At 42.7% G+C, this 11,452-nt stretch overlaps 1 pseudogene; it reads right to left on the bottom strand.

Moving 5' to 3' along the window:
- Positions 1-9,610: 9,610 nt before the first annotated feature.
- Positions 9,611-11,228, bottom strand: LOC128048090 (keratin, type II cytoskeletal 6A-like; annotated as a pseudogene).
- Positions 11,229-11,452: the final 224 nt, after the last annotated feature.

Raw genomic sequence — 11,452 nt, 5'->3', positions numbered from 1 at the left:
ATATACTTGCATGTGTGTGCTAAGTCACTTCAGTTGTGTCTGACTCTTTGCGACCCCATGAACTATAGCTCACCAGTCTCCTCTGTCCATGGGATTCTCCAGGCAAGAATACAGGAGGGAGTTGCCATGCCCTCCTTCAGGGGATCTTCCCAACCCAGGGATCGAACCCACGTCTCCTGGGGCTCTTGCATTGCAGGTGAGTTCTTTACCACTGAGCCACTAGGGAAGTCTAACAATGCGCTTCCTTGCCTTTAAATTATCTGTAGTGTCCAGAAGCTAGCTCAACCACAGGTAACCTTACACTGTACTGCTGAGTGACTTTGCTGGGTTGCTGAGTGACACAGAGCATTTATGAAGAGATATAATGAGGTTTCGAAAACATGTTTTGAGATAAGAGTAATACAGGCTAAAGATAGTCACACTGTACACATCACTCCCCCATCACTGAAGAATAAGTGAGAAGTCAAAGTGGAGAAAATAGGCTGCAGAAACTGCTAAGGCTCTCAGGAGGAAAGACAAAATAAAGCTTGAATGGAGTTCAGATCCAGGGGAGGAGCGAGCAGGGCATTGTGCCAGCTTGGGCAAAAGCAGTCATTCCTCATCTTGCCAGTGTGGGCTGGCAGTCTCAGGCTCAAGGGCAATCCAGCTTGGTTTTTGCTGTCGGGGCAGGGTATGTCACCAGCTGATGTCATGAGCCAGCAGACATCCCATTGAGGTGAGGAGCCCACTCCTGGGTCTGCTCTTAGCACCCCAACTAAGCAATGGCATCTCCATCAGACAGCAAGAAAAGTCAGGAGGGGCTGGAGCCGTGGGAAGGACCAGTTGGCCCCTCCTGGTCCACACCTGCACCTCTCCCCACAGCCAGAGGGGGCACTGATGGAGCCAGAGTCCGCGGGCAAGACTGCACCACCCTAGCACTGGGGAAGAGCACAGATTATGCAAAGGGGCAGGTCAGTTCTTGGATCCTGGCTCTGTTTCTTTCTTGCACTTCATCATTAGAACTGGGGAAAAGTTTAGCAAGGTGGTTGGGTACAGGAATTAGTAACTCTCATTCACTACCTTCCAGTGATTAGAAAGCACGACAGAAAAGAAGAGGTTCTAAGTCACAACTGTGAAAGGAGTTGACACTCGCGCAGCCTCTCTGAAGTCGGACCTGCCATTGTTCATGTACATTCATACTTTGTGTGCACAACCTTTGCCTTTTAATTCCTATGTTGTGTGAATGAGTGTGTGTGTTTATGGGTGTAGTTCTGGCTCTGCCAGGTGAAAAGGTTTTTTTTTCCAAGAGAAGGCACATAATTCAGTTGAATCCAACATGTGCTTGGATTCAAGCACACACGCACATAAGTGTGTTGTTAGAAGTTGTAAAATCCCCAGGGAACCTTATTAGCTACAGCAACCAGAAAACAAAACACACAATAATCACAAAAAGAACAGTGAAAGCAAGCAATGAGTAGAAATCACTGTATCAAAAGCCATCGTGGAATAGAAAGCCATAGTAATGACAATGGTGTGATTGCACAAAGAGGTAAATGGGACACTACAGAAAAAATATGAATTCAACATGTAATCAAAATAGTTTCAATGTGTTAAAGGAGCATATATATATATATATATATATATATATATATAAATAATATAGCAAGAAAGTACAAAAAGAAAGGAACATTTACTCAAATTTCCACTCATTGGAATCTATCACTATTAATATTTTGACTTACTTTTGCTTTCACCCTTTATCCTCATTAACATCATTTAATAAATCACATACATAGTTAATAAGCACAACATCCTTTTAAAAAATCTATAGCTACCGTTCTGGCTAAAGTGGCCAAACAGCTGTACTGCTGTTTCCCTCCTCTAGGATCAAGTCTGAGCAATTACAGAAACAAATGGAAGTCCTGGTACTAGGGATCACCAATGGTGACACATAACTGTGAGAAACCCAGGAAGGCCCAGGGCTGTTTGAACTGATCTGTGTGGGAGTTTGGTCTTTACCTTTTGTCTGTCCCTTCCCAATGGGAATTTGGAGCAGCAGCTCAACCACCTGTGCCCTTGTCTGTGGTTCAATATGTCTGTAGTCCACAAGTAGGATTGCCCTATTTAATAAATAAAAATATAAGATATGCAGTTCAATTTTAAGTTCAGAGAAACAGCAATCATTTTTTTTTAGTATAGGTAAGTCCTGTCCAATATTGGGGACATGTGTGCATGTGTGCTAAATTGCTTCAGTCGTGTATGACTCTGCGACCCCATGGACCATAGCCCGCCAGTCTGCTCTGTCTATGGGATTCTCCAGGCAAGAATACTGGAGCAGATTGCTAGGCTCTCCTCCAGGGGATCTCCCCAACCCAGGGATTGAACCTGTCTCTTACGTCTCCTGCATTGGCAGGCAGGTTCTTTACCACTAGAGCCATCTGGGAAGACCCACGGGGGACAAACTTTTGCTAAAATGTTTTTGTTGTTTGTATGAAATTCAGGTTTCATCAGGCAGCCTCTGTTTTGTCTGGTGGCCCTATTCACAGCTGACGGGGATAGTGATGCCTACCTCCAGTGTCAAGCTGCTGGTATGTAGTTGGCTTCCACAGAACTGGGGACATACCTGACCCTCATTCCAGGGTGGTGAGGAAGGCCTGTAAGTTAACTGCTGTCATGGAGAGCTTCACATGGGGAGGGGAAGCAGAGTCTGTGCCTGGCTCTTTAGTAAGTTTCCCCACCAGCTTTTGGGATTTTATGCTGCTTGGCAGTTCCTAACCTCTACTTCCATCCCTTGACTCAAACCCTACATACAGCTGCATTATGGCAGGGTAGAGAGGTCACTAATCTCTATTAGAGATTTTAAAAAGTGTCAATTTAAAAAAATTCCACACACACACACACACACACACACACAAAATAAATAAATAAATAAAATTGCACAACGTGAGCTGTGAGTTAAGTTTTATTTGGGGGCAAAGTGAGGACTACAGCCCAGGAGACAGCACCTCAGCTGAGAAACTGTTCCAAAGAAGCAGGGCAGAAGGTCAGTATAGATGTGATTTTTGTCAAGGGGGAATAATATGTGCAATCAAACACATATTTTTCCAGAAGGTTTCTGTTAGTCTCATGAAGCTTTCTGCTCATCATGAGAAACAGTCATCACTGTGAAGGATTTTAGTGCTTTTCTAGATATGAGGAGATACAATAATTGGGCTCATAAAATCAGCTCCTGAAAATATCTAACTCTCTGAAGACCTGCCCTGCCAGTTTTCCCCCAAGTCCAGGGTGCCTTGTTTCTGCTCTCCACCCTAAACTCCTTTCAGGGATTGTTGAAGGTCAGCAGCACACGACTTAATCCTTGTAGATGTAGATGTCAAGTGCCCATGGCAAGTGCCAATTTGCAGTTGACAAGAAGTCTCCCCTAGCTCCAAAGTTTCTGCCTAGTGACCTGCTCAGCTGAGAGACCCTTGCCCAACTGTAGACAACCACAGAACAAGGCTAGATTGCCACTTGATCCATGACCCAGGGCAGAGGGTTTCTGCCGTGGCTTCAAAGTAGCAACATTATTATATCAGAATTGGCTCTTGTTCTTAGGGAATTTTCCTTTATTTTTATTCTTTTGCATACAGATAGGACCTGGTTGAAAAGCCTGATTAGCCAAATTCTAGAATAAACTTGTGTAAACTTGGCCTAAAAATTTGTTTCTGTCTAAAAGTAAAAAATCATAACCTTGACACAGATATATGGGAAGATCTGAATAAACCTCTAACATCGATCTTGCTTGTAAAGAATTTTACAGTGAAAATGGCTTTTGGATATCCTGTCACAAAAGGAAATGTTCCCAACCAGAACCACCTTCATGCTAATCTGATGTCATCTGTCAACTTGGACCGTTTTTCAATCTCTTTTTTCTTTTTTTTGCCAACAGCATTTCAAAGCAAAGTCTCTAAACAACACTGTTCCGAGGTTTTATTAATTTATTTCATTGACTTTTTGGATAGCATTATTTTATTTCAGCATTATGGAGATATAATTTACAGGCAGTCAAATTCACCATTTTGAGGGGTACAGTTTTATGAATTTTAACCAGCATTTGTTGAAAGTTCTTCAGTGGATCCCAAATATCTTTGGGTAAAAGGAAATCCATTCCAACTTATTAAGCACCACATGGTTTTAAGCCCATCCACCAAGATCTGGAATATTCCTTTTCTGTACCCGTCAGCTTGACTGATGCGTATCAGATGTTGTAACAAAGTGATAGCTTTATGGCAAAAATTGGTATTATCACAGAAAGGGATCAAACATTTCACCTTCCTACCAACTATCATCTGTTCCACTGAATCAGTGCCGAGGTTTCCCAGTGATGGGTGGAGGCTGTGAAGGGTATCTCTAAGAGAGTCTCAGAGATCAGATGGGGACCAAGTGGAGATGGAAAAACAAATATCTCAGTTATCAGATCATGCTGATCCAGTTTTCAGGAACCCAGATTCATTTTCTTTCCTAATGTATTTTCAAAGACTTCATTTTAAAAGTCATTTTTTACTGAAATATACTTAAATTACAATGTTATGTTAATTACTGCTATACAGCACTTACTCAGCTTTATATGTATATGTATACATTCTTTTGATATTCTTTTCCATTGTGGCTTATCATAGGATATTGAATATAGTTGCCTGTGCTATACAGTAGACCCTTGTTATTGTTGTTGTTGTTGTTCAGTCGCTCAGTCGTGTCCGACTCTTTGTGACCCCATGGACTGCAGCACGCCAGGCTTCCCTGTCCTTCACCATCTCCCGGAGCTGGCTCAAACTCATGTTCATTGAGTCAGTGATGCCATCCAACCATCTCGTCCTCTGTCTTCCCCTTCTCCTGCCTTCAATCTTTCCCAGCATCAGGGCATTTTCTAATGAGTCAGCTCTTTGTATCAGGTGGCCAAAGTATTGGAGCTTCAGCTTCAGCATCAGTCCTTCCAATGAATATTTAGGATTGATTTTCTTTAAGATTGACTGGTTTGATCTTCTTACAATCCAAGAGATTTTCAAGAGTCTTCTTCAACACCACAGTTTAAAAGCATCAATTATTTGGTGTTCAGGCTTCTTCACGGTCCGGCTCTCACATCTATACGTGACTACTCATAGCTTTGACTATATGGGCCTTTGTTGGCAAAGTAATGTCTCTACTTTTTAGGATTGCTGTCTAGGTTTGTCATAGCTTTTCTTCCAAGAAACAAGCGTCTTTTAATTTCATGACTGTAGTCACCATCTGCAGTGCTTTTGGAGCCCATAAAAATAAAGTCTGTCATTGTTTCCATTGTTTCCCCTTCTACTTGCCATGAAGTGATGGAACTGGTTGCCATGATCTTCGTTTTTTGATTGTTGAGTTTTAAGCCAGCTTTTTTACTCTCCCTTTTCACCTTCATCAAGAGGCTCTTTATACCAGTTTGCATCTGCTAATCCCAAACTCCTACTCCCACCTCTGCCACCACCCACCCACCCTCTTGGCAACCACCAATCTATCCTGTATGTCCCTGATTCTGCTTCTGCTTCAAAGATAAGTTCACTTGTGTCATATTTTAGATTCCACATACAAGTGACATCATATGGGATTTGGCTTTGTCTTTCTGACTTGTTCCACTCAGTATGATAAGCGCTAGTTGCATGCACGTTGCTGCAAATGGCATTATTTTACTATTTTTTATGGCTGAGTGATATTCCATTATATATACGTGCCACATCGTCTTTATCCAATCATTTGTCGATGGTCATTGAGATTGCTTCCAATTGGCTATTGTGAATAGTGCCACTATGAACGTAGGGATGTACATATCTTTTTTAATTTTAGTTTTGTCTGGATATATGCCCAGGAGTTGGATTGCTGGGTCATATGGTAATTCTATTTTTAGTTTTCTGAGGAACCTCCATACTGTTTTCCACAATGGTTGAACCATCAACAGTGTAGGGAGGGTTCCCTTTTTCCACTCCCTCTCCAGCATTTGTTATTTGTAGACTTTTAAATGATGACCATTCAGACCATTATGAGGTGGTACCTCCTTGTACTGATAAATTTGATTTGCATTTCTCTTAGTGATGCTGATCTTTTCATTTGCCTATTGGCCATCTCTATTTCTTCTTTGGAGAAATGTTTCTTTAGGTCTTCTCTCATTTTCTGATTGGACTGTTTTTGTTGTTTGTTTTTTTTTTTTTTGTATGAGCTGTTTGTATATTTTGAAAATTAAGCCCTTGTCAGTCACAGCATTTGCAAATATTTTCTCTCATCTGGTAGATTTTCTTTATAGTTTGCTTATGGTTTCTTTTGCTGTACAAAATCTTGTAAGTCTGATTAGGTTCCTTTTGTTGTTTCTATTGCCCTGGGAGACTGACCCAAGAAAATATTAGTACTATTTATGTCAGAGGATGCTTTGCCTGTGTTCTCTTTTAGGGGCTTTATGGTGTCATGTCCTATGTTTCAGTCTTCAAGCTATTTTGAGTTTATTTTTGTGTATGGTGAGAGGGCATGTTCTAAATTCATTAATTTACACATAGGTGTCCAACGTTCCCAACACCCCTTGCTGAAGAGACTGCTTCAAAGACTCCAGTTTGAGAAAAAGCTGAGTGGCAGACAGCCAAATAGCAGTGGATAGTCATCCACCCACAGGACTGAGTATCACACGATGTTAACCAACAGAGTCGGGTATGAGACAGGTTAAGTCATCAATGGGGCTTAGAGGTGGTTCTACAAAGATGAAGATCTCTGTGTGGGATAAGAAAATTTCAGGACCAGTACATGATCAATAATACAATCTAACACAGAATCTTTTTATTAGAAATCTGCTTTCTTCAACACAACAAAAGAAAGCAAAGAGAGCAAAACATCGCAGGGATATCTGAGAGGGTGGCGTCAGTACCATTTAGGGACACTGCGGAAGAAAATAACTTATTCATTCTGTGAGGAACTCTTGAGTCTTGTTAGAATGGATAGGATAATTAAAATTAAAGGGAAGAGTCCCTGCTCTGATAGCATAATGTGGATTGAGCTTCAGTTTTCAAGGTGGGCGTAAGTCATTTTCTTCCCAGAATCATGGTAGACTGATGAAAATGATGATAAGATGGGAACATCAAGAGGATGTCTACATATCTCCATGACACTGACTGTTGACCTTCTGATGGTGAATAAGGGAAGCTCAGGTGAAGTTGGTATAGACAGAGGAAATGAGAACTTTGCAATTTCAGCTCTAACTCATAGGCCAAGAAAAGTCGGAGGCAGGAGAGAGGCGGCATCCTAATGAATGGGCAATGCAGCTGGACAGGGGACTGAGACAATGTGGGACCAAATACCAATAGGATGACTTCATTGCTTTTAGATCTTCCTGCTGGAGGAGGAGGAGGTGGTGGTATATTTGATGGTGGAACTGCTGCCCGCAGAGGAGCTGAAACCAGCCCACTATGGCTCTGCCACTGCCAGAGCTGAAGCCACCTCCGAGGCTGTGAGTGCTGCTGTAAGGGTTGCAGGCCACAGCCCCTGCTGACACCACTGATGCTGCCATAGCCACTGGAGATGGTGAAGTGCACGTGGCCATTGTCTATCTCAGATCGGTCTCCGGATCATGCGGGTTGAGCTCAGCAGTCTCCTGCTTGATTTTGTGCAGTTCATCCCTTTGTCAGTCTATCTTGACCTGCAGCTACTTATACTGTAGTTCAGGACAGAGAAGCCATGTGCATGGGGGGAGATGCAGTGTTTCTGGCCTTTCATGTGCCAACAGTGGCTTTCAATTCCCAGTCCTCTAAGAAACTCATGCCAAGTGATGTGACTTCTTCTCTAGAAAAAAATAGGTGGCACAAGATTATTTGCTGCTGCACAATTGAATAGTTCTGTTTGATCACTGAGCATCTAGTTTTTCAATTACCTGTGATGTTCTTTGTGATATCTAAGGAATTTCATAATCAGAAAGAGGTTGAAGGCAAAACTCAGTAGGGGAATGTCATTAAACTTTTTTCTTTTTGTTCAATGGGCCTTATTGCAAATTCTTTAATTGTCTACGTGAATGGAGCAATGACAGACATCCTATGAGATCACCCAGTGTCTTTGTATTTCAGACTCCACACAAAAAACTGCAGTTAAGCTGGTGCAGCTGAATGTAACCAACTGTGAGCAGGGAGTGGGGGGCTTGTTTGGTATAAGGACTTGGCCTCATTTGAACAATCTTCCCTATAGCCCTTCACCCTCAGAGATGATGCTATCTGGGTCCAGATTATGGTGGTTGTCCATGAAGAGGACCATGAAAATGTCTAAGCTCTGAGATTGCATCTGAGGGCACTCCTATGAGATATGGATTGTCAGTACCTCAGCTTCTAGTGATACATCTATGAGATCAACCCCCCCAGCATTCCATGCACTCAGACCCTTAAGAAGAAAAACAAACAGGGTGAGGAGCTCACCATCTCAAAGTAGGAATGTAAGAGAACAACTTGACCGCTAAAGGTACTTATCTCGGTGTGCAGTTCAGCCTCATTCATGCAGCGTCTACCTCCTGGGAGAGGAGGAACAACTCAGACTCAGCTGACCCCCACGCCCAGCCCACCCAACATCTTCTCTTCCCAGATGTGGGCTCTTCTAGCCTTCAACAAAAGGATGGGGACACCTAACCTTGCTAAGCTCACTTTCTGCAGTGTTACAAATTGATTTGGTGCTTATTTATTTCTTCATTTCCAGAAAGAGAGGATGAGGAGAAACGCTTGAGCCAATTCATAAAGGATTTTGAAAGAACCTGTCCTGACCCAACATTTTTCATTAAATGGATAATTATTGAATGGAACTATCAGTCCAAGGAGCCTGAGAAGTGACTATTCTCTCATCTTTTCCCCTAGTATTGGGGATATGTACTTGATAATGAAGTCTATTGCCCATTTTGTTCTTCATATTTTTCTTAAGCAATGTATTTATTTTTAAGTAATTTCTATGGGAATAAAGTTGCTTTACAATGTTGTGTTAGTTTCTACTACTGCAAAGTGAATCAGTTATATGTATACATATATCCCCGCTTTTCTGGATTTCTTTCCCATTTAGGTCGCCACAGAGCACTGAGTAGAGTTCCCTGTGCTGCACTGTAAGTTCTCATTATCTATTTTTTAAAAAAACTTTTTATTTTGTATTGGAGTATAGCTGATTGACAATGTTGTGATAATTTCAGGTGAGCAGTGAAGGGACTTAGCCATACATATACATATATCCGTTCTCCCCCAAACTCCCCTCCCATCCAGGTTGCCACATAACATTGAGCAGAGTTACATGTGCTATGCAGTAGGTCCTTGTCAGTTATCCATTTTAAATGCAGCAGTATTACAATACAACCTTCCCAGACTTTCTTACTGTCCCTTCCCCCATCCTCCCCCCCAACCCTGGGAACCATAATTTCCTTCTCTAAGTTTGTGAGTCTGTTCCTGTTTAGACAACAATTTACAATTTTCATTTCCACTGTATATTTTTCTTAAGCAATCATGCCCACAACTGAACCTGGTCACTCAGTAGACTAAGTGTGGGTTTCAGAAAGCTGAACGATTTCTCTCCTGTAATCTAGTTGTTCTTGAAGTTCTCCACCAGATCCTGCATGAACTCTGAATCTGGGCAGTCACTAAAAAAAGAGAAGATAATCCTTCCACTCCCTGAGGTTGTTGATGTACCGCTCAAACATAGTCACTAGGGTCAGCTTCACAGGCTTGGATCCCTGCTCCTTAGGGAGGGTCCTCTTGGTGTCCAGGCACTTGTTTCTCCAGGAACTACATCTGGAAGAAGGCAAGAGAGTCATTTGCTGGAGATAGAGAGCAACAAGTGTCCGTGTTACTAGGTTTCCAAGGAGGCTGGAGTGGTGTCCATGGTGCTGGGCTACTAACAGAAAACAGAGACTCAGATTGGGAGGTATGCTCCCCTAATCTTCTTCCTTCTAAACTGACAGATCTCGCTGATGAAATTCCCTCATGGATTTTTGAGCTGTTCCTGCCCTTTAGGTAAGTGTGCCTATATCAGTGAATTTTCATCATTTCCTCTCTTTATTTTGGCAAGCAGAATCAAAATTTCAGTTTAAAATGGTTTTTATCCGATATAATATGCAAAGCTTTTATTTTTACTGGATTTCAGTAAAAGGGATGTTAAATGTTATATAATGATTAAATACTTATCTAAACTCACATTTAGTGCTTGTATCTCTTCTAAGGCATTGTTATAGGTGGCCATGCTCTGTTTCTAGAATAACTTCTTTTCAAAAGCAAATTATAAATATTTACACATCTCAAACACTTCTTTTTTTCATCTGTATGGAATTTTTTTTTTTCTTTTCTTCTCTTTTTTTTTCTTCCTACTAGAAAGGTGGGCCAGAACCTCAGAGTAGGTAGTGACTGGCCTTTTGTTTATATCCCATTGTAGACCTATTAGTGGTAAGTGTTAATCTATTTCATTCTTTCCTTTCTTTTTCTCTGCTTCAGAGTTATTAAGAGTTGACAATGTTTCCTAGGCAGGAATGAGAGAAATTTGCAGGATCTAAATGATTTCCATCATCTCCTGCCTGTGATGCACATGGAACCTGACTTGCATGCCAGTAGAGAGCTCCTCTGAGTCCCCTCTCTCTTGAATATCCCGAGGCTCCCTCTGGTAGAACATTGGTTGAGTCTCTCTTGGGCACTCTGCAATCCTCATTGGGGGCAGATGCTCCCAGCTCACCTTGTCGATGAAGGAGGCAAACTTGTTGAGGGTCTTGATCTGCTCCTGCTCCTCAGTCCTCACCCGCTGGATGGTGGGGTCAATTTGCAGGTTGAGGGGAGTCAGGAGACTCTGGTTGACGGTGATCTCTTGGATACCTCCAGTGGGGAACACAGAGAAGCCATAGCCCCCATAGCCACCTCCAAAGCCAGCTCCACCACTGAGCCCAAAGCCACTACCAGCCTCAGCACCAAAACCAATTCCACTCCCGGCTCCACCTCCGAAGCCATAGCCAACTCCAATTCTGCCGCCATAGCGGCACCGATGACACAGCTGCCCCCTGTGATGGAGATCCTCTTGGAGCCCCCCAGGCCATAGAGGCTGCGGCTGCCAAAGCCAGCTCCTCCACACACTCTGGTGAGGCCGTCGCTGCCCCTGGAGCGGGACAGGGACACGCTGCTGAAGCCAGAGCGGCATACCCCAGGGACTCTGGCTGAGCTGGCACTGAAGCCCCTGCAGCTGATGCTTTGGGTCTTCACGCTGGATTTGCAAGACATGGTTCCTGAAGAAGAAGAGGTTAAGAAGGGCATGAGAGGAAAAGTATGAGATGGGCTTCCAGTAGCTAGTGTAAAAGGAAGAATGGGCTGGGCTCAGCCCTGGAGGGTGAGCCTGAGATTGGGAAGGGCTGGGCTTTATAAACAATGAGATGATACTTTGGTTATTAGAAAAGATAAAAAATAAGAAGGCTGCTTTTTGGCTTCCTTTAACAAAGGAAAAAATT

This window comes from Budorcas taxicolor, chromosome 5 (genome assembly GCF_023091745.1).
Source record: "Budorcas taxicolor isolate Tak-1 chromosome 5, Takin1.1, whole genome shotgun sequence".
Lineage (NCBI taxonomy): Eukaryota > Metazoa > Chordata > Mammalia > Artiodactyla > Bovidae > Budorcas > Budorcas taxicolor.
Note: the sequence above shows the minus strand (reverse complement) of the source record. Positions and strands in the feature narration are given on the sequence as shown.